The sequence below is a fragment of the Gorilla gorilla genome, chromosome 23 (assembly GCF_029281585.2).
Source record: "Gorilla gorilla gorilla isolate KB3781 chromosome 23, NHGRI_mGorGor1-v2.1_pri, whole genome shotgun sequence".
Taxonomy (NCBI): domain Eukaryota; kingdom Metazoa; phylum Chordata; class Mammalia; order Primates; family Hominidae; genus Gorilla; species Gorilla gorilla.
In genome coordinates, this window is record NC_086018.1 from 41,789,049 (window position 1) to 41,814,883 (window position 25,835).

Here is a 25,835-nt window from a genome sequence, read left to right on the forward strand (position 1 = left end):
TTCAGTTCCTTTCTAGGAGTCTGGAGATCAATGAACAAAATAGGTAAACTCCTGGACCTTGTGGATCTTATACTGTAGAAATGGAAGGCAGGCAATAAACAAATTAATCATACAAGTGAATCAGATCTATGGAGACCAGTGGAGCAGAGAAGAATAGAAGACATTAAGCAAAGATCTAAAGGAGACCAAGAGGGGAACCATGCAGTTAGGAAGACAAGGAAGAAACAGGCGGCCAGATGAAGGACAGCCTTGCAGGCCAGTGTGAGTCTTGGCTCTTATTGTGATACCTGACATGTGAAACCTCTAGGGGGTTAGTGCAGAGGAGATGATCTGGCCTCTGGGTTAAAGGAATATCTCTGGCTGTATGTCACAAATAGGCTTACAGGTGCAAGGGAGGAAATGAAGACAAAAGTCTTCTGCAATAATCCGTGCAAGAGAAGACAGCGGCTCAGACCATGTGGTTTTTGTAAAAGTATTGAGAAGTGATCAGATTCTAGCCACATTCTGAAGGAGGAGTCCATCATACTCTGGTAGATTTGATTCAGCATGCAAAAGAAAGGTTGGATGGAATGACCATTACCTGAGATGGGAAAGACTGCAGGTAGAACAGGTTTACAGAAGATCAACACTTCCATTTTGGACATTCAAGTTTAAGATGCCTGTTGGGTATCCAAGTAGATATACTGAATAGGTCACTGAATACATGAGTTTGAGTTCAGGGGACAGATTGGGGCTGAAGATAAAAGTTTGAGAATCCCAGCACTTTGGGAGGCCAGGGTGGGCAGATTGCTCGAGCTCAAGAGTTCAAGACCAGCCTGGGCAATATGGCAAAACCCTGTCACTACAAAAATACAAAAATGAGCCAGGTGTGGTGGTGCACACCTATAGTCCCAGCTACGCAGGAGCCTAGGTGGGAGGATCGCTTAAACCCGGCAGGTGGAGGTTGCAGTGAGCGGAGACCACACCACTGCACTTCAGCCTGGGTGATAGAAGTGAGACTGCCTCAAAAAAAAAAAAAAGTTTCGGAATTGCCAACATATCATGTATATAAAGGCATGATATGAGATAGTCCCATCAAGAAAGTAGGTGTAAAAAAAGAAAAGGTCAAAGGGCTGAGCCTTGGGGTCCTCCAACGTTCACCGTTGAAGGAGATGAAGAAGAACCAGCAAAGGAGACTGAGAAAGACCAGAGGCCACAGTCCTAGAAACCATGAGAAGAATAAGTTCTAAGGAGGAGGGTTGATGGTGAGTGTCAAATGCCACAGTAATAAGGGCTTCGGTTTGAGTGAGCCCTAAGGCACCACCGAGGACCCTGATAGTAACAATGTTGGGGGAATGGTGGGGGAAAACCTGTCTAAGTGAGTTCCTGAACAATTCAGAGGAGAACGAGCGACAGTAAATAGAGACAGCAGTTTCAAAGAACTCTGCTGTAATGGGGAGAAACAGTAGAGCTGAGAGACAGTGCGATGACTGGTCTCAGGAGACATTTCTTCAAGACAGGAGAATCAGCAGCATGTCTGAACACTCATGACGGCAACCTAGTAGCAGGGCAAAGAGAAATGCAGCAGGAGAGAAAGAAGAGCCTCGCTGGTTCCCACGGTTGGCCAATGGAGATGGGATCCCATGGACAAGTAGCAGGATGAGCCTTCATGGTGACAAAAGAGAAGCTGGAGAATGTGGATTCAGGTGTGGTGTTGGGAGCCTGTGGCAGCTCCCTTCTGATTCTGCTTTCTCCTTGAACTAAGAAGTCAGGTCATCAGCAGCGAGTGAGGCTGGGAGAAGTGAGGCTCAGGATTGAGATCACAGGACACAGAATGAAACACTGGCAAGTCGGGGAGTGGGAGAAGTGAAGTGACAGCCAGGGAACTGTAAGAGCCATCTGAGGTTCATGGACACGAACCTGTGGTTGTGTGTTTTTCTCCAGCCATGTTCAGCAGCACAGGTAGGCAAAAAGTTGGGTTTAATTTGGGCCAGGGTCTTGACAGGCAAGTGTGATACCACAAGTCAAGGGTGTGTGCAAGGGAAGTGGAGATGTGCACATCCTGGCCAGGAAGGAGCACCAAGAGTGATGGGAATTATCTGTGTAGCTGAAATAATAAAACAAGATTGAAGAAATTAAGAGACAAGAAACTCAGCCTGATGAGGAATTTTAAGAAGGCAAATACATTATCTAACTCAATTATTTATTGGGGACTCACGGAGTCAAGAAATGTGCTAATATTTATGAAACGTATAGTTATCATTTAACTCTTCCCACCCCCAGTTATTCTTCTTCCCACATCATAGGTGAGGAAATTAATGTTCAGAGCAGGCCAGTGACTTGCCCTGGGCTACATGACTGCGGAGCCCCAAGGCTGGAGACTAAGCCTCTCTCTTCCAGAACCAGGAGACATGCTCTTCCCCGATATCAAGTTCACATGGTTGTCAATGACCAAAGCTTTCCTGTCTCTTTTTACAAAATTAATAACACGTTCCTTAAGAGCAGCCGAAAGTCACTGGCTGCCCAGGGTTGTGTGACGGGGACACTCAGTCTCACGCATTACCCGGCTCTCTAAGCACGTGGGGAACATCCACTGTTACTGCATTCCTTGTTGCAGTGATTGCTGATGCACAGAACCGTTCTCTTTATTTTACCCATAAATTCACTTCCTAATAACAATAAGGCATGCCAGGGCTTTGGCCTCATGCCTTATTACACCACCTGAGGAGTAAGATAATCACCCGGAAATGCACTGCCTGTTGTGCATTTTATTACTTGAATACAAAGTGATTCAATTCAAGAAACACTTAGTTGAAGACAGCATGAAAAAAAAAATAATCATATGAAAAGTAATTCCTCCTAATGCCACAGAGTACACTGCAGGGAGTACTCTTCCAGAGGGAGAATGGTCTGGATGACCTGTTGGGTCTCCTCTAGTTCTAATTTCTACCAATTGCAGGATCATAAAAGCTAGTGAGACTTCAATTACAATATGAAGATTCCAAAGGGCCAAATCTGGGTCGTTCTGAAAATGGAGCCTATTGGGTGTTCTACCTAAACATTCTTGGTATAAGCATTTTCTAAGCAACCATTCTCTCAACCATCCATTATTCAGCAAACACTGTAGGCCACTGTAGGCATTGGCTAGGGTCTAGGAAGAGAAAGAAATATAACCCACCCTGACCCTCTAGTCACTCACCATTTAACTCAGAATGTTAAAGAAAATGGCAATATGTTGCAAAAGGAAAGAACAAGGCATCCCCGCAGCATCTCCAACTAACACTACTGTAGCCTGGAGAAATTCAGCATTGCTCTGTGGGGTACCTGTCTGACTAGAGACTAACACTACTGTAGCCTAGAGAAATTCAGCATTGCTCTGTGGGGTACCCGTCTGGCTAGAGTGGGTGAGAGTGTGAACTCTATCACTCTATCTCCACGGTCAGATTAAAGACTTTTCCCAACAGACACCATCCATCGGTTCATCTGAAGGGGAGAAAAAGCTATTCCATTTGTAGATTCCTCAAGCAGAAATAACACGATTTGTTATTGTTATTAATACCATTGTTTTTAAATGCATTTATTTTCCATTTTTAAAAATGGATTTTCAAAGGGCCGTGAAAGCAAGCATATAGCTTTAAAACGGTGGTTCTCAAAAGTGTGGTGCCTGAACCAGCACTTTGAGACCTTTTTTCCGAAATGTACATTTCCAGGCTCCACCCAGACAAACTGACTCTCTGGGGGATGGGGCCCAGCCATCTGTATTTAATAAGCTTGAGACCAGTGCTTTAGAAGAACCTGAAGTTGATTGATAAGTATGAGTTTATAGGTTTTGCCTTTAAAGAGGTTCATGTGTAAAGTTTCCCACTTTATATCAAAATGAAGTTAAAAGCCAGCCGCAAACATTATGTTTAGGTCCTTCAACTAGCAATAACCGAGCATCTATTTTGCTGGGCACTAGGTGTTATCTCATTTAATCATCAACCATGTGACAACCTTGTGAGTTAGATACTATTATCCATATTTTTAGAGGTGGAAAAATTAAATGCCAGAGAGAAAAGGTCAAATTTACTCAGTAACAGTGAAGCCAAGACCCAAACTCCGGTGAATTTAATCCTTGGCTTTTTGTCCAATTGTGCCAGCATGTGTATGTGTGTATGCATTTGCCTACATGCATGTGAGTGATTTGTGTGTATTCATATGTAAACAGATAAAAGTAATGAAGTTTTCATATATTTGATATGGCAATAAGAAAATCTGTGTATCAATCCACAAGAATGGATAACTTGAGTTTGCAAAACGGTTTAACAATTCTGCAACCTACTCAAGAGAACATGTAGAAAATTAAAAGCAAGACATCTACATACACTTCTAATCAAATATGAGGATTTCAGCGTTCGTGCCACCAACATTTGAAGACCAGTCCCGCCTCCCCCATTCCAGTCTCATACTGCCTTAATATCTTAGACAGACTCTACTGGCAACCCCTAGTCTATTGTTCTAAACATAGGAATTATAAGAATGCAAGTTGATTTACAAATATATTCCAAATGATAGGGAATCACAAAAAACAATTTAGCCAGTCATCTGAATTCAATTTAGCAGAAAAATCTGAGCTTATAAACTGACCTGCCTCCACAGCTAGGCAACACTACGGCCACGCATTTGAGACACAGTCTCCCTCCACCAAGAGCTCCCCAGGCCCTGTACAGCCCCTTGCCCTGCCCGAACCTCATCGTCACAGACAGTCTACCCTCACACACTGTAAGACCCACCCCCACAAACCTAGAAATCAAATGAAAAACATAACAAACTGCAGAAAGTTAATGTATTTTAATGGAGTAGGATATCACTGCTATAAGTGGTAACTAGAAGATATGTAGAAACATCAGAACACGTTTAGGACAATGTCAAGAGAACAAGTACAGTGGGGCATACACTGAATAAAACGATATAAAAATGTATTGTCACAAATAGACAGGGACTAGAAGATATGACAAAAATTGCTACCTGGGGATGATGGAGACATTGATCTTTTTATGTTAAATGTTCTTTAATAACCGTGTCATGGCACGTTCTAGACATCATGCCTACCAGTGCCCACTAGGCAGGACAGGAGCTGGCTCCTGCCCACATCTCCGCTCTCACGGCCCCATGGGTCCCTCGGCCCTGCTCCGCCCCAGCTGATTCCTCTGCCTTGAGACCTCCTGGAACGTCACTTTCTGGGGAGGCTTCTCTGACCACCCTGCATCTTCCTTGCAGAGTCTCTCACACAGCCTGCACTTCTCCGGCACTGTACATACCCCAACTTCGCGTTACACTTTTAGTTGGGAAATTATGAACTCCATTATAAGCTCCATGAAATAAAAGGGTGTGTTTACACCACTCTACCCCCAGCCCCGAAGTACTCAGCACGTAACTACTGCTCCAAATTACTGACAAATCAATGGTTTTCACAGCCCTGCCATTCAGACAGCACTCGCCTCCCAACACACACACACACTACACACTCACCACATACTCTCACCATACACAGTCACCACACACAATACACACTCACCACACATACACCACACACACACACACACCCCTTCATCACACACGTACCACACACAACTCACCCCCCACAGAAACACACACACCACAGACCACTTACCCCCCACAGACACACACACCACACACACAGAGTAGCACACATGCACACCACATGTCCTTCTACTCCTGTATTTTATTGAAGAGTCTCTCTTTTTCCCACCATTCAAGGTAGAAGTTTCCACGCCATCCACAATTCCTCACTCATCCCTCTACTGAGAACTGGTGGCCAGTGTCAGCCAGGTTTCCTTAATGAACACCCTCGACCCCATGACTGTTCAATGTCTGTCTTCCCTGTCAGACTATTAATGTCGTGGGGGCCAGGGTCGGGTGTGATCATGTGCTCAGCACGTCAACCTCCAAAAAATGATGAATGTTAAGTTGAACTAAATTAAGTAATTGTGTTTTGTATTAGTTTACACTAGCATGAATGTCTTGCTGCCCCAAATACAGAGCCTAAAGAAAAAAGCTTATATTGTTTTGTTTGTAATACTCCTTATCATGGATATAAAAGTCTAATTTCAGGAGCTATCTCAGAAATTCACTATTACCTCATGAATATCATCAGACCCACCACACCTGATGTGATGACAGACACAGATACGGCAACCGAGAAAAAACAAGTCGTGTCAGAAACACTGACCACAAGTGTTCTGTCAAACATTTCAAAACAGTTGCACTCGAAGCCTTTTAAAATGTAAGAGCTGCAGACAATTACGCTCTCTCCCAGCTCCTATAAGCAGACAAGGAGTGCTGAGCACATCCTATTTATAGTCAAGCCAAGTCCAAGCAAGTTCTCAGCTCCTGCAAAGTTGCAATGTTTTCCCAGCTTCAGGGTTCAGGAACTAGAAGTCTTGCTGCTGCTGCCACCTATCGCAGGAAATGTGAATCTAGGTTCAAGAAAAGCTGGATTGTCGAGTGGGCCCTGCTGTGTCGCAGTGACGTGGGTGGAATCATTCTCTGAACTCACTGCAGTTGTCTAGTATTTCCACTCATGCTGAGCACCAAATTAAGGTCATCCACTGTTAAAATGTATAAGCCAATGCTTGCTGATGTGATATATATGAGAATGCCTACAAAATTTTGGCACAGGAGTCAGCACTCAGTAAATGCTTGTTGCCTGGAGGACAGACACAAACAAGATAGAAGTGGCAATGGTAACATGATCAACTTTTAAAGCACCTTTTTCTTGAGACCTGAAGCCCCACACAATGACCTGGCCGCCTACTGTGCAAAAGCTGTATCAATGAGCACAGATGCTCAGGGAGGAGGAGCATCTCACCTGGCTTTGGTACTGCCTGAGAGGGTGCTGCTGCCTTTGGAAGCATTTGTTTTGGTGCTATTTCGTTTCATGCCCTTCAAGATAAAATATTTCTGACTTTGGGAATGCTGAAAAATAAGACAGCAATGGGGTTAGCACAGATTGGCGGACAGATTTTCTTATTCGGCCTATGCAAGCTACAAGAATGGAGCCTTTGGGTTTGTCAAACAATCCAGCAATTTGCAAGCTACTGGAGAACTGTGTAGGAAACCTTAGGCAAATCACGTGAATTTCACACTAAATTGTAGGATTCTCAGGTAGAGAGATTTTATGTGACCACTGTACAAGCATCACTTCTCTTTTCATGTCTCAATCCAATACACACACACACACACACACACACACACACACACACACACCCCTACTGTGGTCCCTTCTGTCTTCCTCACAACAACCAGCATAATCATTTCAAATGCTGATCTCCTTGTGTTATTTCCTTGCTTAGAACACTCCAATTGCCTCCTAGTGCTCTTAGAACCAAGAGCAAAGTCCTTGGTGTCTTTGTGGCTGCAGCACGGGCCCTCCCCTGCTTCTCTGCTGCCATCATCCCCCGGCTCCCTCTGCCTCAACCACACTGGCAGTCCCTCAAATGTGCTCATTCCCAAGCAAGAGATTTTTTCTCTTCACCTGCTGTAACCTCTACTTAGACCACCTATTCCTCGCCCCTCTCTGACTAATGAATGCCTCTTTCTCCTAACAATCAATGGTTCTCACACTTGAGTGGACATCAGGATCACCTGGACAGCTTGTTAGAAACAGACTGCTGGGCCCACTCCAGATTCCCATTCCAGTCCTGGGTTGGGGTGGGGCCTAAGAATTTGCATTGCTGGCCAGGCACGGTGGCTCACACCTGTAATCCCAGCACTTCAGGAAGCCAAGGCAGGTGAATCACAAGGTCAGGAGTTCAAGACCAGCCTGGCCAAGATGGTGAAACCCCATCTCTACTAAAAATACAAAATTTAGCCAGGTGTGGTGGCAGGTGCCCGTAATCCCAGTTACTTGGGAGGCGGAGGTTGCAGTGAGCCAAGATTGTGCCACTGCACTCCAGCCTGGGCAATAGAGCGAGACTCCATCTCAAAAAAAAAAAAAAAAAAAGAATTTGCATTGCTGACCTGTTCCCAGGAGATGCTGGTGCTGCTGGGCAGGACATCACTCTGAGAATTGAGGCCCTAAATTTCAGTTCAAATGCCACTTCTTCAGGGAACCTTCCTTGACACCTCATGCTAGGCTGGCTTCCTTTCCACGCTTTCACAACGACCTCTGTTGTCCTTCATAGCCTTAGTCCAGTTTGTAATGATGTAGCTATTGGGATAAATCTTTGATTAAGGCTTGTCTCCCACTAGACTTTCAGTTCTATAAAGACTAGAGCCAAGGCAACTGACATCATCACTACGTCTCCAGACCCAAGGCCAGTGACTGGTGTTCAGAGGTATTCAGAATGAACGCACGAGTGGATTTGCTTCAGCTGCTGAAGCTTGACAACACAAGGTAGACAATGCCTGCCTGTGGCCTCCTGCCTGGAGTCCTCTCTCTAATCAGTCAGCAAGTGATGTCAATTTTACTTGGAGAACACCTCTTAAGTCTATCTTCTGCCTCTCTGCATCCCTGAGGTCACTGTCCAGTTCATGTGCACTCTTGAGATTACAGAAACAGCCTCCGATCACTTCTGGGTCTCCAACTTCACCTCTGATTCATCCTCCTCTGTTGCAGGATTTACCTTTCTACAGCACAGGCATAATTATGGTACTCCCTTGATAAAAATACACAATGCAGCTGGGAGCAGTGGCTCACACCTGTAACCCCAGCACTTTGGGAGGCCAAGGCTGGAGGATCGATTGCTTGAGGCCAAAAGTTCAAGACTAGCATGGGCAACATAGTGAGACCTCGTCTTTACAAAAAAAAAAAAAAATTTTAATCAGCCAGGTAGGGTGGTGTGCCTGTAGTCCCAGCTGCTCAGGAGGCTGAGATGGGAGGATCACTCGAGCCCAGGAGTTCAAGGTTGCAGTGAGCTATGATCACACTGCTGCACTCCAGCCTGGGTAACAGAATGAGAATCTGTCTACACACACACACACACACACACACACACACAAACATGTACAATATCAAATTATACATGTGTTAAAATTTCATAGGATTATTCACCAAGGAAAAAGATATGCACACTGTTAAAAACTAGTGAAATGTGAATGAAGTCTTTAGTTAATATTGACTTTAGTTAAATTGATGTTGTACCAGTGTCAATTTCCCAGTTTCAATAATTACAGTTATTCTGTAAGATATTATCACTGGGAGATGTTGGAAGTACACAGGAACACAGTACTAATTTTATAACTTTTATGTGAATCTAAAATTATTTCAAAATAAAGTTTTTTAAAAACATGCAATAGTCTGGTTCCAAAATGGCAGCATAGAAGCAAGCTGGCTTCACTCTCACCTGAAAACCAAAGTAAATATACAGTGCCGACATTATCATCAGGAATATCCCAGAACTCTCATATGAAGATGAAACAGATCTTGGGGCCACAGCTATGAGGGGACAGTAAAAGAATTCAACTTCCACATCCACAACGCCCCTCCCCCCATTCTGCCTGGCACCAAACATGCAAGAAATTTTCCCCCAATTCACTGTTTCTACACTGGGAAAAGTGAGATTGAGGTGGACAACCAGCTTCTCCACCATCTTGGGTTCGCTGGCAGGAGACCTATCCCTGCCTTAATCCATCACAAGTGCCTGAAGGGAGAAACATCCCTGAGGACAGACAGAGGTAAAGAGGGGGAGGTGGGACTACCATCTCCAGCTCTTGAAACACTGCTCTATGACTCAACAAAAGGAGACAACAAATCAGAGTGTATTTTCAGCAGTCACATGCTGTAGGAGGTTTGTCCTACTGGTCGCCTGGACACAAACCCTACCCAACCTTCCCACGCTGCTGGGACATCCCCTTTGGGACCTCCCCTATTCAGGAAGGTCAGCATTCCAAGCAGTTACTAGAGTCAAGGTGAACCTGAGCTCAAGGTACCAACAACTACAGCGGAAAAGGAGGCAGCAACCTAGCAGTAAAGAACCTCTAAGAAAATATATCCAATGAAAACAAGCAAAAAGTCCAGAGAAGACTGGAATAGATAACTTCAATGCAAAAACACAGATGTACATCCACAAAAAAGACAGCAGCAAACAGAGAATCATGATTTCCCCAAGCAAACAAACCAAGGAATCAGTAACTGATCCTAATGAAACAGTGATATTTGAGCTGTCTATCCAAGAATTCAAAATAGCAATTTTAAGGAAACTCTGTGATTACCAAGATAACACAGAAAATCGATTCAGAACTTTATCAGAGAAATTTAGCAGAGATTGAGATAATTTTTTTAAAAATCAAGTGGAAATCTTGGAACTGAGAAATACATTTGCTGAACTGAAAAATTCATTAACGGCTACCAACAGCAGAATGGATCAAGAAAAGGAAAGAAGCAGTTAACTTGAAGACAGGCTATTTGAAAATACACTCAGAGGAGACAAATGAAAAAAAGGAATGAAAAGCAATGAAGATCACCTATAAGATACAGAAAATTTCCTCAAAAGATGAGATTTTTAAAAATTATTAGTATTCAAAGGAATTGAGCAAGAGCAAGGGGTACAAAGCTTATTCAAATAAATAATAACAGAAAACCTTCCAAGACTTGAGAAAGATATAAATATCCAGGTACACGAAGGTCAGAGAACAACAAACAGATTTGACCCAAATAAGACTATTCCAAGGCATATAATAAACTCCAAGAACTAGAGAGAATCCTAAAAACGGCAAGAGGAAAAAAAACAAATAACATATAAAGGAGCTCCCATTCATCTGGCAACAGACTTCTTAACAGAAATCATATAGCCAGGAGGGAAGGGAACAAATTTTCAAAGTTCTAAAAGAAAAGAAAAAACACTGTCATCCAAGAATATTATATCCAGCAAAGTTATCTTTCAAATATGAAGAACAGATAAAGTCTTTCCCAGACAAACAAAAGTTGAGAGAATTCACCACCACCAGACCTGTCTTACAAGAAATGCCAAAGGAATTCAATCTGAAAGAAAGAAAACACTAACATTCAGAAAAAAAACAAAAGATATAAAACATGCTGGTAAAATTAAGTACACAGACAAACCCGGGATACTCTAATACTGGAATTGTGGTGTGCAATCTACTCGTAACTCTAGCATGAAGCCCAAAAGAGAAATCTCTTAAAAACAATAATAGCTACTACAACCTGTTGAGATAGGTAATATAAAAGTATGTAAATTGAGACAATTAAAAGTCAAAATGTGGAACAGATAGAATTAGTGTAGAGTTTTTTCATTTCTTGTTTATATTCTTTTTTCTGACCTAAGATGAGCTGTCATCTTTTTAAAGTAATTTGTTATATCTATAAGATGTTTCTGTAAGCCTCATGGTAACTATAATGCAAAAACCTAAGAAGCAATGGATTAAAACATACTACCAGAGAAAATCACCACAAGGGAAGACAGTAAGAAAGGAAGGAAGGGATGACTTAAAACAAACAGAAAAAAGCAACAAAATGGCAACAGTAAGTTCTTACTCATCAACAATAACACTGAATGTTCATTGACTCGGTTCTCCAATTAAAAAGCATAGAGTGGCTGAATGGATTAAGAAACAACACCCAACAATATGCTGCCTATAAGAAACCCACTTCACCTATAAAGACTCATATAGACTGAAAGTGAAGGGATGGAAAGGATATTCCATGCAAATGAAAACCAAAATAAGAGCAGGAATAGCTTTACTTGTATCAGATAAAATAGACTACAAATCAAAGATTATCAAGCAGTGTGAAAAAGAGGTGAGATGTCCCCTGAACTGACAAGAGGCTGTGTGCTGCTACATCCTGCAACCAGCACCGACATCCCACTGCCATCATCACCATGCCCAAGAGAAAGGTTGAATAGGACATGAAAGAAGATAAAACCAGCTGGGTGGCTCACACCTGTAATCCCAGCACTTTGGAGGCCAAGGCGGGTGGATCACCTGAGGTCAGGAGTTCAAGACCAGCCTGACCAACATGGCGAAACCCTATCTCTACTAAAACTATGAAAAATTAGCCAGGCATTGTGGGGAGTGCCTGTAATCCCAGCTACTCAGGGAGGCTGAAGCAGGAGAATCGCTTGAACCCAGGAGGCAGAGGTTGCAGTGAGCCTAGATCATGCCACTGCACTCCAACCTGGGTGACAGAGCAAGACTCTATCTCAAAAAAAAAAAAAAAAAAAAGATAAAACCAAGATGAAGGACAAATCACAGAGATCTGCAAGCTTGTCTGCTAAACCTGCTCCTCCAAAGCCAGAGCCCAAGCCTAAAAGGGCCCCTACAAAGAAGAGAGAGAAGGTACACAAAGGGAAAAAGGGAAAAGCTGATATTGGCAAGGAGGAGAATAACCCTGCACAACATGGAGATGCCAAAACAGACCGGGCACAGAAAGCTGAATGTGTTGGAGATGCCAAGTGAAGTGTGTGCATTTTTAATAACTGTGTACCTCTGATGACTGTACAGTTTGAAATACTATTTTTAATCAAGTTTTATAAAAATGCAGAAGCTATATTGTTAGCACACAGAACACTTCATTGTTGTCTTTTGGGGAAGGAGCCTATGTCACTAATAGAATGTCTTCAAAACTAGACTGATGTGGAAAAAACACCTTTCTCTTCTAGTTTTGAGAGACTTCCTCTTGGCTCCCACAAGGAGGGATTTCCTGGCTTTGACACACATAGCCACTTTAGCATGAAAGCCTTAAGGAGGGGAAAACAAATTTATTTTTATGTCCTCTTTTCTCTTTCCACCTTCAGCATACACTTAACTCCCTTAAACCGAGATACCTGTTGGGACCTGACCCTCAATAATTGATTATCAGCGTGTCAGGCAATCTGGACTTTCCAGTGAAACCACTGAGATGGTGCCCCTCAAAAGAGCAGCGGTTCTCTTTCTGGGTTGTGGATCTTTAGACAAATTCTCCCATTTTCATTTCACTTCCTGAAAGTCATGCTTGGCTCATGAAAAGTTGTTCAACCCTCACTCTAAACTTTCCCTGTTCAGAGCATCAAATGAAAACTTCATAGGGTTTGATAGGGGCTTTCTGATTTTTGGTAGTCCGTTGAAGAAGGGAGTTTGAAAGTTGTTAAATACTGTTAATGATTGTCTGCCCATGTCCTGCTGAAATACCGTGATTGGTTATGGAAAGTATCTTTAATAAAGCTGGGTATAGTTTGGCTTGGGAAAAAAATCAAAACCTATCAAAAAAGAAAAAGAAGGTCACTATATAATGATAAAGGGATCAATTCAGCAAGAGGATATAACAATTATAAATATATATGCACACCATGCCAGAGCTCACAAAGACCTGAAGTTAAACATTACTAGATCTAAAAGGAGAGACAGATTGCAATACAATAATATTAGGATACTTCAAAACGCTTCACTCTCGGTAATGAATAGATCATCCACATAGAAAGTCAACAAAGAAACACTGCCATTAAACTACAGACTAGACCTAATAGGGCTAACTGATATTTACAGAACATTTCACCCACTGCTTCAGAATACACATTTCATTTCCTTTTTCTTTCTTTAGAGACGGGGTCTTGCTGTATTGCCCAGATTGGACTCAAAACTCCTGGGCTCAAGTGATCTTCCCCTCAGCCTCCCAAGTATCTAGGATTATAGACACGCACCACTGTATCCAGCTAGAATACATATTCTTTTCATCAGCACATGGAATATTCTCCAGAATAGACCACATCTTAGGCCACAAAACAAGTCTCAACAAATTCAAAAAAGTAGAAATCATAGCAAGTATCTTTTATGATCACAATGGAATAAAACTATAAATCAATAACAAAAGGAACCTCAGAAACTCACAAACACATGGAAATTAAACAACACACTCCTGAATGACCGATGAATCAATGAAGAAATTAAGAAGGACATTTTTAAATTTCTTGAAATAAATGAAATGAAAATCCAACACACCAAAGTCTATGGGCTACAGCAAAAGCAGTACTAAGAAGGAAGTTTATAATAATAAATGTCTATGTCAAAAAAAATAGAAAGACTTCAAAAAAACAACCTAATGATGCATTTCAAAGAGCTAGAAAAGCAAGAACAAAGCAAACCCAAAAGTAGTAGAAGGAAAGATATTATAAAGATCAGTGACTGGACACGGTGGCTCACACCTGTAATCCCAGCACTTTGGGAGGCTGAGGTGGAGGATTGCTTGAGGCCAGGAGTTCAAAACCAGCCTGGGCAATATGGCAAGATCCCATTTCTACAAAAAATTTTTTTAAAAAATTAGCTGGGAATGGTGGTGGCACACACCTGTAGTCCTAGCTACTTAGGAAGCTGAGGCAGGATTGCTTGAGCTCAGCAGTTTGAGGCTGCAGTGAGCTATGATCCTGCTACTGCACTTCAGCCTGGGCAACAGAGCCCTGTCTCAAAAAAAAAAAAAATCAGAGGATAAATAAACACAATTGAGACAAGAAAAAAATACAGAGAATCAATGAAACATGATTTGGTTTTTTGAAAAGATAAAGTCAACAAACCTTTGGTTAGACTAAGAAAAAAAGAGAGAAGACCCAAGTTGGAAGAGAAGAAGTCAAATTAGCCTTGTTCACAGATGACATGATCTTATATTTAGAAAAAAACCAAACACTCCACCAAAAACCTGTTAGAACTGATAAGTTCAGTAAAGTTGCAGAATGCAAAGTCAACATTCAAAAATTGGTGGCATTTATACATACCAACAGCAAACAAACTGAAAAAGAAAGCAAGGAAGCAAACCCATTTACAATAGCTATAGAGAATATAAAATACCTAAGAATCAATTTAACCAATGAAATGAAAGATTGATACAAGGAAAACTATAAAACACCGATGAAAGAAATTGAAGAGGACACCAAAAAACAGAAAGGCATTTCATGCTCATGGATTGAAAGAATTAATATTGTTAAAATGGCAATACTACCTAAAGCAATTTACAGATTCAGTGCGATGTGATACACATACCCAATGGAATATTATCCAGCCATAAAAAGAATAAAATTCTGCCATTTGTAGCAACATGGATAGAACTGGAAGTCCTTATGTGACATTCTGATTAAAAAATGAGATAAGCCAAGCACCAAAAAGAAGAATGTTGCATGTTCTCACTCATATGGAGGAGCTCAAAAAGTGGATTTCACAAAGATAGAGTAAATTGGTGGTTAACACAGGCCAGGAAAGGTAGAGGGGAGGAGAGGATGAAGAGAGGTTGATTAATGGGTACAAATATATGGTCTGATAGAAGAAATAACACCTAGTGTTAGACAGATCAGTAAGGTGACTATAGATTACAATAACCTATTGTACATTTCAAAATAGCTAGAAAAGAAGAATTTGAATGGTTCTAACATAAAGAAAAGACAAATATCTCAGGTGATGGATATCCCAAGTATACTGATTTGATCTTTACAAATTATATGAATGTATTAAATTATCACATGTACCCTGGAACTATGTACATGGATTATGCATCAATAAAAATAAATAAAATTTCTTTTAAGAAAGAAAAATAGGGCTGGGAGCAGTGGCTCATGCCTGTAATCCCAACATTTTTGGAGGCCGAGGTGGGCAGGTCACTTGAGGCCAGGAGTTCAAGACTAGCCTGGCCAACATGACAAAATCCTGACTCTACTAAAAATACAAAAACTTAGCTGGGCGTGGTGGTGAGTGCCTGTAATCCCAGCTACTCGGGAGGCTAAGGTACAAGAATCGCTTGAACCCAGGAGGTGAGGGTTGCAGTGAGCCGAGATCATACCACTGCACTCCAGCCTGGGTGATCGAGTGAGACTATCTCAAAAGAAAAGAGAGGAGAGGAGAGGGGAGGGGAGGGGAGGAGAAGGGAAGGGAAAAAAGAGAAGAAGCAATGCTTCTCCAGGGCATAAAGACTGAAATTCAATTTTTTTGTTTGTTTGTTTGAGAGGAGGTCTCAGGCTGGAATGCAGTGGTGTAATCTTGGCTCACTGCAGCTTCACCTTCAGGGCTCAAGTGATCCTTGCACCTTAGCCTCAGCCTCCTGAATAACTGGGACTGCAGGTGCATGCCACCACATCTGCCTAATTTTTGTAGAGGCAGGGTTTCACCATGTTACCCAGGCTGGTCTCGAACTTCTGGGCTCAAGTGATCCTCCCACCTCAGCCTCCCGAAGTGTTGGGATTACAGGTATGAGCCACCACACCAGGCCTGAAATTCAAACTCTTAATTGTGGGGTAGAAGGTCATTCATATAATTAACCACCTGGCTTCAGGTGATCCTTCCAGACGCCATTACCTCCAGGCATGCTACGTTCTTACCCAGTGCTCCCAACACACCACGTAGTTCCTCACTTCTGAGCTTTGGTTCATGCCTGTGCTAGAATTTCCTTCATTCTTTTGCACCTGGCACACTTCAATTAATCTTTCAAAACTGAGGGTATATCCCCTTCCTTCAGGAGACTTTCCTATTGTCCTTAAACAAAATTAATCATGCCTTTACAAAGAATTTAAGTCTTATAGGTGTGCTTTGCTAATTGTTTCATTTAATAAAGAAAAGAACCAAAAGATAAAAGCCACTTGTAATTCCATCACTTTGCTGTGGGGCTGCAGATGTGGTGGGTAAAATATGAAGTAAAAGTTATAATATTCTCCCATCTGTTCCTCTAGTCCTACCTCAATTTTCACTTTGATTCTCTGCTTCCAGACCTTTATGTTGGCCCCTGCTAGACAACAAGTCCCTCCAGTGGACTCCACTTACCTTTTTACACTCAACATGGCATAGCATGCAGTAAGCACCCCATTAAACTTTGCTCTTGATGGACCGCAGTTACCAACACTATGACTGCAAGGGATAGAAGCTTAGGCTAATTTTACCCTTGATTTTGAAAGCTAAACAAGGTTCTGAGTATGACCAAGGCACTGTGAGGAGTTCTGTAGCTCACCCCTGACTTTACACCATCCTCAGCTGAGGTTTTCAAAATAAAGAGAATTTTGAGACATTAATGAATGTGATTACTTCAGAACTTGGTGAGGTAGAAATTGGCAAGGATCATAAAAACTAATACCCCCAAAATAAGCATCAAGTCACAGACCATCAAATACACTTCTTAACCAATGGGAAAAACACAATTAGAAGGCTATCTCACTGATATATTTGTTTATTTGCCAGAGAAGTACTGATGTCCAGTTTTAAACACGTGCTATTTATATCAGAATCATAACAAAAGTGCCATCCATCTGCCTTGGCATCCAGAGAAAACATAATTCAACACAAGAGTAAAAAGTGTGCACAGCCAAATAGAAATGGCACCAGAAGCAAAAATTCCTGGAACTGTATCATGGAGGGGGGGTGTGGAAATTATCACTCGACTAAATTGGAAAAAATTGTAAGCAACACAAAAGGTTTTGGCAGTTAAATCCAAACACTTGAGAAAAATCGTCTTGTCTATACTGATATCAAATGGACTGTTATATTTTGGGACATATCAACTATCAAGTTCCCTTTATAGCCTTCCACACACTTCCATATACACATTGGCCATTTACTGAGCATCTACATTCTTGGACAGTGGAAAAATCAAAACCTTTGATGTCAAGCAGGCATAAGGTCAAACTGGCTCCACTATCTACCACAAGAACTTGCAAGTTAATTAACCTCCTCCTGACTCAGTTTCCTCATTTGAAAAAGGGAGATACAGTTGTCATCCATATCCATGGGTTCCACATCCACGGATTCAACAGTGGATTGAAAATATTCAGGAAAAATATGGATGTTGATGTCTGTACTGAATATGTATGGACTTTTTTCCTTGTCTCAATGATATGGTATAACGATTTCCATAGCATTTACATTGTATTAGGTATTGTAAGTAATCTAGAGATAATTTAAAGCATATGGGAGGATTATGTAGGTTATATGCAAATACTACACCATTTTATACAAGGGACTTGAACATCCATGAATCTAGGTATCTTCGAGTGGGTGCTGAAACGAATCTCCCACAGATACTGAGGGACAACTGGAATATCTCTCCTTTAAGCAAGTATTCTTAACATGGAATCGCGGTCCATGTGTGTGCTTTTATAGCCCTACAGACTTACTGACATGCAAAACTGTGTGTGAGATGATTTTTCTAGAGCACTTCTCAAAAGGCAGGTGACCCCAAAATGGTAAATGCCACTGCTCCAAAGGTGTAGATGGATCACAGGTGATATTCGTGAAGTGCCTGGCACACAGTGAACTTTAGCTATTTGGTAGCTGTTATTTTTAGGTCCCAAGGATATACAGAAAGATAAATCAGACAGAGCATTGGGCAAAAAAACAAAAAACAAAAAACAAAAAACAAAACAGCTATACGGTTATAGGTGTCACCTCAGAATATCAGAATAAAATAACAGAGAAAAAACAAAAAGTGAGTCCAGAAAAAAACCCAGCAGGAAGAACTGGCAGGATGGAAACACCAGGAGTGCCAAGGCAGTGAGATGACCACTGCCTGCGGATCCCCAATGCTTAGGCAGGGGTTGGCATATGGCAAATGCTCAATGAATAGTTGCTAAGTAAATGAGCAAACAAATGACTGAAACCAACCCAGGATGCAGGATAACACCATTTACAACGTCCCAGGGGAAAAACTACATTCAGAAGGTGTTATTGAAAACTTACTATTCAGAAATCTTCAATTTCAAATATTCAGTTCAAATGCTAAAGTGCACATTCTCTCCCTTAAGAGTGAGTACATTAAGCCCACACTTTTGTCATTGGGCAGTAATCTAGGCCCTTCCAATCCTCTGCAATGAGCCCTGTGAGAAATTTATTTTAGAAACAGGTTAGACCTATTTTTCCAGATGAATCAAAAGGCCTTATTTCCCTGGAAAAAAAATAAATTTTATTACCTTCTATTTTTTTACTTTTATTTTTCCATGAGTTGACAAGAAGCTCCCAGCTAAATTTCCAGCCCAACTTTATTAACCGTTATAGATGATCTGCGTATTCCTTCTTTCTGATACCTTCCTATTCTGTCTGTATTTTTAATGATTCTGATTTACATGTTTCTATTTTATCACATTGTAGTTATTCTTACAAGTCATCTCAAAGCCTTGGCAGGACTTGTAGAGTATATAAATATTTGAGAGTGATAGCGTACTCATCAAGAACACAGGTTATTATCAGGCAGTCCTGGAGTTGGAGCCATACTCACTACCATTTATCAGCTTTGTTAAGTCCCTTAACCTCTCTGTGTCCCTGCTGCCTTTTGTTTTGTTTTTTTGTTTGGTTTTGGTTTTGTCTGTTTTGAGATGGAGTTTTACTCTTGTTGCCTAGGCTGGAGTGCAATGGTGTGACCTCGGCTCACTGCAACCTCCACTTCCCAGGTTCAAGAGATTCTCCTGCCTCAGCTTCTGGAGTAGCTGGGATTACAGGTGCCTGCCACCATGCCTGGCTAATGTTTTGTATTAGTAGAGATGGGGTCTCACCACGTTGGCCAGACTGGTCTCGAACTCCTGACCTCAGGTGATCCAACCGCCTCGGCCTCCCAAAGTGCTGGGATTACAGGCATGAGCCACCGCGCCCAGCCTCTTTTGTTTTTTGAGACAGGGTCTCATTCTGTCGCCCAGGCTGGAGTGCAGTGGCATTATCATGGCTCACTGCAACCTAAAACTCCTGGGTTCAAGTGATCCTCCCATCTCGGCCTCCTGAGTAGCTGGAAGTACAGGCACATGCCACCATAGATATGGGGGTCTCACTTTGTTGCCTGGGCTGGTCTCAAACTCCTGGCCTCAAGCGATCCTCCTGCCTCAGCCTCCCAAAGTGGTAGGATTACAGGCATAAGCCACCACACCCAACTTGTACTTTTTCATAACCAACTTGTGAGGACTAAATTTAAAAAGTATGAGGGACCAAATTGTGCTTGGCACATAGTAAGTGTTCAATTAGTATTAGCCAGTAGTAGTATTAGTAGTTGCTGTAGTAGAAATAGAAGTAGTAAAACTGTGGACAAATAGATGGAAAGAAAAAGTAACAAATGGTACCTGAAACAAAGTAAACAAAATAGCAGTGAAAGATCAAAACCAAAAGTAGAAAATGAAGCTTTTAGTACTGAAAGGGTATCATATTCATGTTATCTCTATTCACAGTTTTCTCAAACCTGTCTCAGTTGTTAACAACTGCCTTGTTAAGAACCAGTGGCCTCTCACCAGATTCCTGATCTGGGCAGGCACCAGGCTACTAAACATCATCATGGAGGTGGTTCTGTCTCCAGGTGCCAGTCAGCTGCAGAGATCAGAGCATGGGTGCTATAGAGATCTCTGTACAAGGGGAAGAAGTAGATAGCTGGAACCGGGCAGTTTTTCCCTGGAGAGCGAAATTTGCAGTCTCAGGTAAGCACTTCTTGATAAATATCTATGATCACCTATCATGAACCAAGCATTAAAATAAGCATAGAGGAAAAAGGGAAAGCACAGATAATTAAAATAAAATCCTCATCCTCAAAGGATCTTGCAATAAGACTGGATAGGAGGCAAATATCTTCACATATAATCAAAGGGGCCATTTCTGACTCACTTTCATATCCCCAGAACTTAGCCAAGTAAACGTTTGCTGAATTGAAGGCAATGGATAAAAGACATGAACTGTAGTGTATGAAAGTAGAATTGATTTACAGCATTTCTGTTAAGGCCACCCATTTAGGAACACATATTAAATTAGGCCAAGGCGGGCGGATCACTTGAGGTCAGGAGTTTGAAACCAACCTGGCCAACATGGTGAAATCCCGTCTGCACTAAAAATACAAAAATTAGCTGGGCGTGGTGGCAGGCGCCTGTAATCCCAGCTACTTGGGACACCGAGGCACGAGAATCGCTTGAACCCGGGAGGCGGAGGTTGCAGTGAGCTGGGATCGCTGCACTCCAGCCTGGGTGACAGAGGAAGACTCCATCAGGAAAGAAAAGGAGAGGGGAGAGGAGGGAAGGGGAGGGGAGTGGAGGGGAAGGGGAGGGGAGGAGAGAGGAGGGGAGGAAGGAAAGAAAGGGGAAGGGAAGGGAGGGGAGGGGAGGGAGAAAAGAAAAGAAAAGAAAAGAGTCCTCTTAACAGGGGCAAGGCATCCTGAAAGGCAAAGATTTGGAGAGAAAGGAAGGGAGTAGAGAGAGGGGTGATTTGGACAACCTTCAAGTAAGCCCTATACAGATGTATACCTCACAAAGTGCTTCCAAACAAAATTTCTGAGGGAGGCAGGGGTAATTATGTGCAGGCTGTGGGAGAAGAGTGTAAAAGAGCAGAGATTTTGCCGTGAGACAGAAATGAGTTTGAATTCTGGCTCAGAAACTTCCTATGATAGTTGTGTGACTTTGGAAAAGCCCCTTCACCCCACAGGTTTCAAGTCCTCGTCTGTCTACAGGAGGGAGTCAATCATGACATTCGCAAGACTGCTGTGGGCACAAATGAAATCAGGGGCATGAGACACGTTGTAAACTGGAGAGATTTAGGGCGTTTCCACACACATTTCCCAGCTGATTCACACAGAGAGGCAGGGAGGAAGACGTCACCACCGTCAGCGTTGTTTATCGTTCTTCTCCACGTATCAGGTAAGCTACGGGAACAGGGGCCCTACTGTTCCCCACAGGGCCCCAGGGCCTACAACATGCCTGGCACAAGCAGACGCGCCATGAACACCTGCTGGGTGAATAAACGAATCACCACCCCTTCGTCCCTGGGGGTGGGCAGCAGCGCCGGCCTTCTCAGGGCAGTGAGACCCACGGAGCTGCCCGCCCGCCCGGCCCCTCCTCGGCCTGTCGCACGCGCGTGGCCACCCCGAATACAGCCTTACCGGGGACCCCTCCTCGATTCTCCGCCTAGCTGGGCCGGCACCCGCGTGCGCGGACCCCAAGCCGCGGGGTCTCAGAGGGGCTGCCCATTCGGCGTCTCTAGGACGCTGTTGCCCGAGAGACGACCGCAGTCGCTGACTAAAGAATGAGCCTACGCGCCTGGCAAGAAGCGGAGCTGTGATTGGTCAATTGGAGATAAACGAGAAGGGGGCGGGGCCAGGTCGGTTCCGCGGCTCAGCTCCCGGAAGAAATTTCCGCCGGAAGTCCCGTTCTGTGGGGAGCGGGAACCCTGGCGACCCGTGTCATGGGAGCGGGTTTCTGTTACGTGGGCTTTAGCGCGAGCTGGGCGGTCGGCCCGGTCCCACCGAACTGCATAGGGCCGTGTAGCCGGGGGAAGTCAGCCCCCTGCTCTGAGAAGCAGACTCTGCATCTGTAAAAGGCTAAGCGTGCCCACTGGGGCTTGTGGTCAGGATTGGCTTCAGTGAGGTCCGCAAAGCCCCTACCGCATCCTGCGCCTTCGTTAGGGTGAGCAGTCATGGGGACTCGCATTGTGCCACCAGGTAGCGAGTCTCACTGGGTCCGCTTGTCTGCTCGAGGAGACAGCCCGTGAGGACGGGAGCTGGCCTGCTTTGCCCAGGCTGTAACCTCAGCCTCCGCCCATACCCACAGTAAGCATCCATTCCATTGATATTCCCTAAATGAGTGAATTATTACTAAGACAGAGGGCCGAGTGGAAGCGCCATAAATCATGTGAGTGAATGTAATTGTTGTCGCTGACCCTATGGAGCACTTCCCTTGCCAGGCACTCGCCCATCCTAGGTATGTACTTTACATGTAATTGTCATCTTCATTTGTCTTCACAACAACCCTGTGAGGTAGGTGCTGTGGTTACTCCCATTTTACAGATAGGTAACTGAGGCACACAGAGCATTTTGTTGAAGGACACACTGCCAGTCAGGGGTAGGAGCAGAATGAGAACCTAGGGAGCTTGCTCTTAGGCACCCTGCCACACTGCTCACTGTGGGAGAGAAGCAGCCAGGCAGACGTGTGCAGCCTGGAATTCCCTGCACACATGGCTGCGGCAGGTCAATTAGGTGCCCTGGTGTGTGCTGCAAAGATGGATACTATGCGGTCCCTGCTGGGCACTCTGACTATACTTCACTGGGCAGCTAGTTTTCCTGTTCACCAAGAGAATTCTTTCCCATGGCTTGTCTCAGACCTCCCGCACTCACTACTTCCTCACCTGACTCAATGACCATGGGTCTTATCCCATTGAGAAAATGGAATGCATAAGAATGGAATACACTCCTTCACAATCACTTTGGCATTCATCGCCTCTTTTCCTCTTGCCCCAGAAGAGGGTCTCTTACAGAGGCCAGTCCCTCTAACTGTGTCCTGGATCCCTCCCCATTTGCCTTCTTTATTATAGGCAGTGCTCTAAGTGTGGTCTGGGAATCTCTGGGGATCCTGAGACCCTTTCAGACTGTCCATGGGAACAAAAAATACTTTCATAACACTTAAGACTTTGCTTGCTTTTTCATTGTTTTTCTCTCATAAGTATATGGGGGGATTTTCCAGAAGCTACATGATGTGTGATATTGCAACAACAAATTGAATGCAAAAGAAGATAAGAGATCCAGCGGTCTTGTACTAAGCCAGATGTTAAAGAGATCTGCAAAAATAGGAAACTGCCCCTCTTTTCACTTTTTTGGAAAGTGTAATTTTTCATTAGAGAATGTTAACATCTAATGGGTTTATTATTTTTAATGAGTTAATAATTTTTTTATCGATTGTATTTTCTAACATGGTAAATATTGATAGATATAAACATAAATAAAAGTTTTTTGGGATCCTCAATACTTTTTAAGAGTGTGAATGGATCCTGAGGCCAAAAAGTTTGGTCCTGAGATCAAAAGGGCTTCAGTTATTCCCTCTCTCATGATAGCCAAGAGTCTCATTCTTTCTCTTTCTCTCTTTCCCTCCTTCTTGGAACATGCTCTAGTATCTCACATCTTTAAAAAAAAAATAGATGATCTTCTGGTTTCCACCCCATTTCTCTGCTCCTCTTTAACCTGCTTCTCAGTAGAGCTGTCTATACATGCTGTCTTTCAGTTACCAAATTTCACAGAAGCGTGACTCTCATTGCCTGGTAACTGGCATTCTCACAAATACTTCTATACTTGGCCGTACATTACTTGACCTCTCAGTAGCATTCAGCCCAGTTGATCACTCCTTTCTGCCTGAAATACTTCAGGCTTCTCTAATACCACACCAACTACTCAATTCTTGGGCCCCACTGGTGACTTCCCTCCTCTGTGGCCTTTGGATGTTAGGGCCCCTCTGACCCTGTCGTAGGTCCTGCTGTTACGCTTCTCACGAGCCTTGACCCCTCTACTGGAATGTACTGGAGATCACTCAGACTTAAGCCATCCATATTGCCCTTGATCCACTCACCTCCCTTACTCACCTATTACTTTTTTTTTTTTTTCGAGACGGAGTCTTGCTCTGTCGCCCAGGCTGGAGTGCAATGGTGCGATCTCGACTCACTGCAACCTCCACCTCCCAGCTTTCAGCAATTCTCTGCCTCAGCCTCCCGAGTAGCTGGGATTACAGGCGTGAGCCACCATGCCCAGCTAATTTTTGTATTTTTGGTAGAGACAGGGTTTCACCATGTTGGCCAGGCTGGTCTTGAACTCCTGACTTCGTGATCCACCTGCCTCGGCCTCCCAAAGTGCTGGGATTACAGGTGTGAGCTACTGTGCCTGCCCGCACTCACCTATTCCAAGGCAATGCTCAAACTAGGAAGCCTTGTTGTTATCCCTCAGTGATCACTACCTCATACCCCATATCTAGTGCTTCAGCAAGTCCTGTCGATTCTAACACCAGAATACGTACATGGTAGCAATCTCATCCATTCTCTCCAAGTTCCCCTGCACTACCTTGCCTTAAAAGCCTTCTTATGCTAAAAATAAAAATCTTTAAAACAGTATGCAGGGCCACTGGGACCATCCTACAACCTCAACCTCATTCTCCCCCCAGGATCACTATGGTCACAAAGCCCAGAAGCCAGCTTGAATGGGGCTCCTGCTGGCCAGAATAATGAAGGACAGTAAAAGAAATAGGAATCATGAGTCCAGGCCCAGGAGGGATGGACAGATAGAATAAATGCAGGACAAGGGAGGGCACGTGCTTGCAGTAGCAGGCCTAGGGACAAATGGTCATGCAGGAGGACTAGAGCTGAAAAACCATCATGTTGCAACCACTGAGTGAAGATTGATTCAGGCAAGGATCATTCACGGGTGCTTCATCTCGGGGTTGTTTGGATGGGGAGCAGGATATTTGCATTGTTTTAAAGGATAGTCCCACAGATCACTTATTACTTACAGGAGAAAAAGTAGTCATAATACAAAAGAAAAATGGACAATGCTTGGACACCGTAATAAAAATTAACACTACCAACAAGGAGCATGGACATTGTGTGGCTTCAGATGTAATGTGAAGGACAACCTCCGTTTAAAAGGGCAACTGCTGTAGTATTCTAATCTGGAATGCATCACCTAATCCTATCATAAGAAGACATTAGGAAAAAAAAATAAAGATAATTCCATTTTTTTAATGGTTTTTGGTGTTTTGTTTGTTTGTTTGTTTGTGACAGTCTCGCTGTGTTGCCCAGGCTGGAGTGTAGTGATGCGATCTCAGCTCACTGCACCCTCCACCTCCTGGGTTCAAGCGATGCTGCTGCCTCAGCCTCCCAAGTAGCTGGGATTACAGGCACACACCACCACGCCCAGCTAATTTTTGTATTTTTAGTAGAGATAGGGTTTCACTATGTTGGCCAGGCTGGTCTTGAACTCCTGATCTCAAGTGATCTGCCTGCCTCAGCCTCCCAAAGTGCTGGGATTACAGGCATGAGCCACTGTAGCCAGCCTGTAACTTACTTTCAAATGCTTCTGAAAAAATTATGTATTGATAGATAGCAAATAATAAAGCAATTGGGGCAAAATGTGCACAGTTTAAGTGGATCTGAGAAAGGGAGTTGTACTAGATAGGGCTGCGGTAACA

General features: G+C 43.3%; 1 protein-coding gene across 11 annotated transcripts in view; it reads right to left on the reverse strand.

Moving 5' to 3' along the window:
* Positions 1–21,959, reverse strand: part of EFCAB6 (EF-hand calcium binding domain 6) — a 291,734-nt gene extending 269,775 nt beyond the window's left edge. For 3 of the 11 annotated variants that reach the window (XM_055374819.1, XM_055374816.2, XM_055374814.2), the window contains exons 1-2: positions 21,776–21,934; positions 18,619–18,755 (exon numbers count right to left, since the gene is read on the reverse strand). The gene's annotated coding sequence lies outside the window, so the exon portion shown is untranslated. Of the gene's footprint in view, positions 1–18,618; positions 18,756–21,775 lie in introns of all 11 variants that reach the window. The other 8 variants (XM_063704725.1, XM_063704726.1, XM_063704724.1 and 5 more) reach the window with 6 other exon arrangements.
* Positions 21,960–25,835: the final 3,876 nt, after the last annotated feature.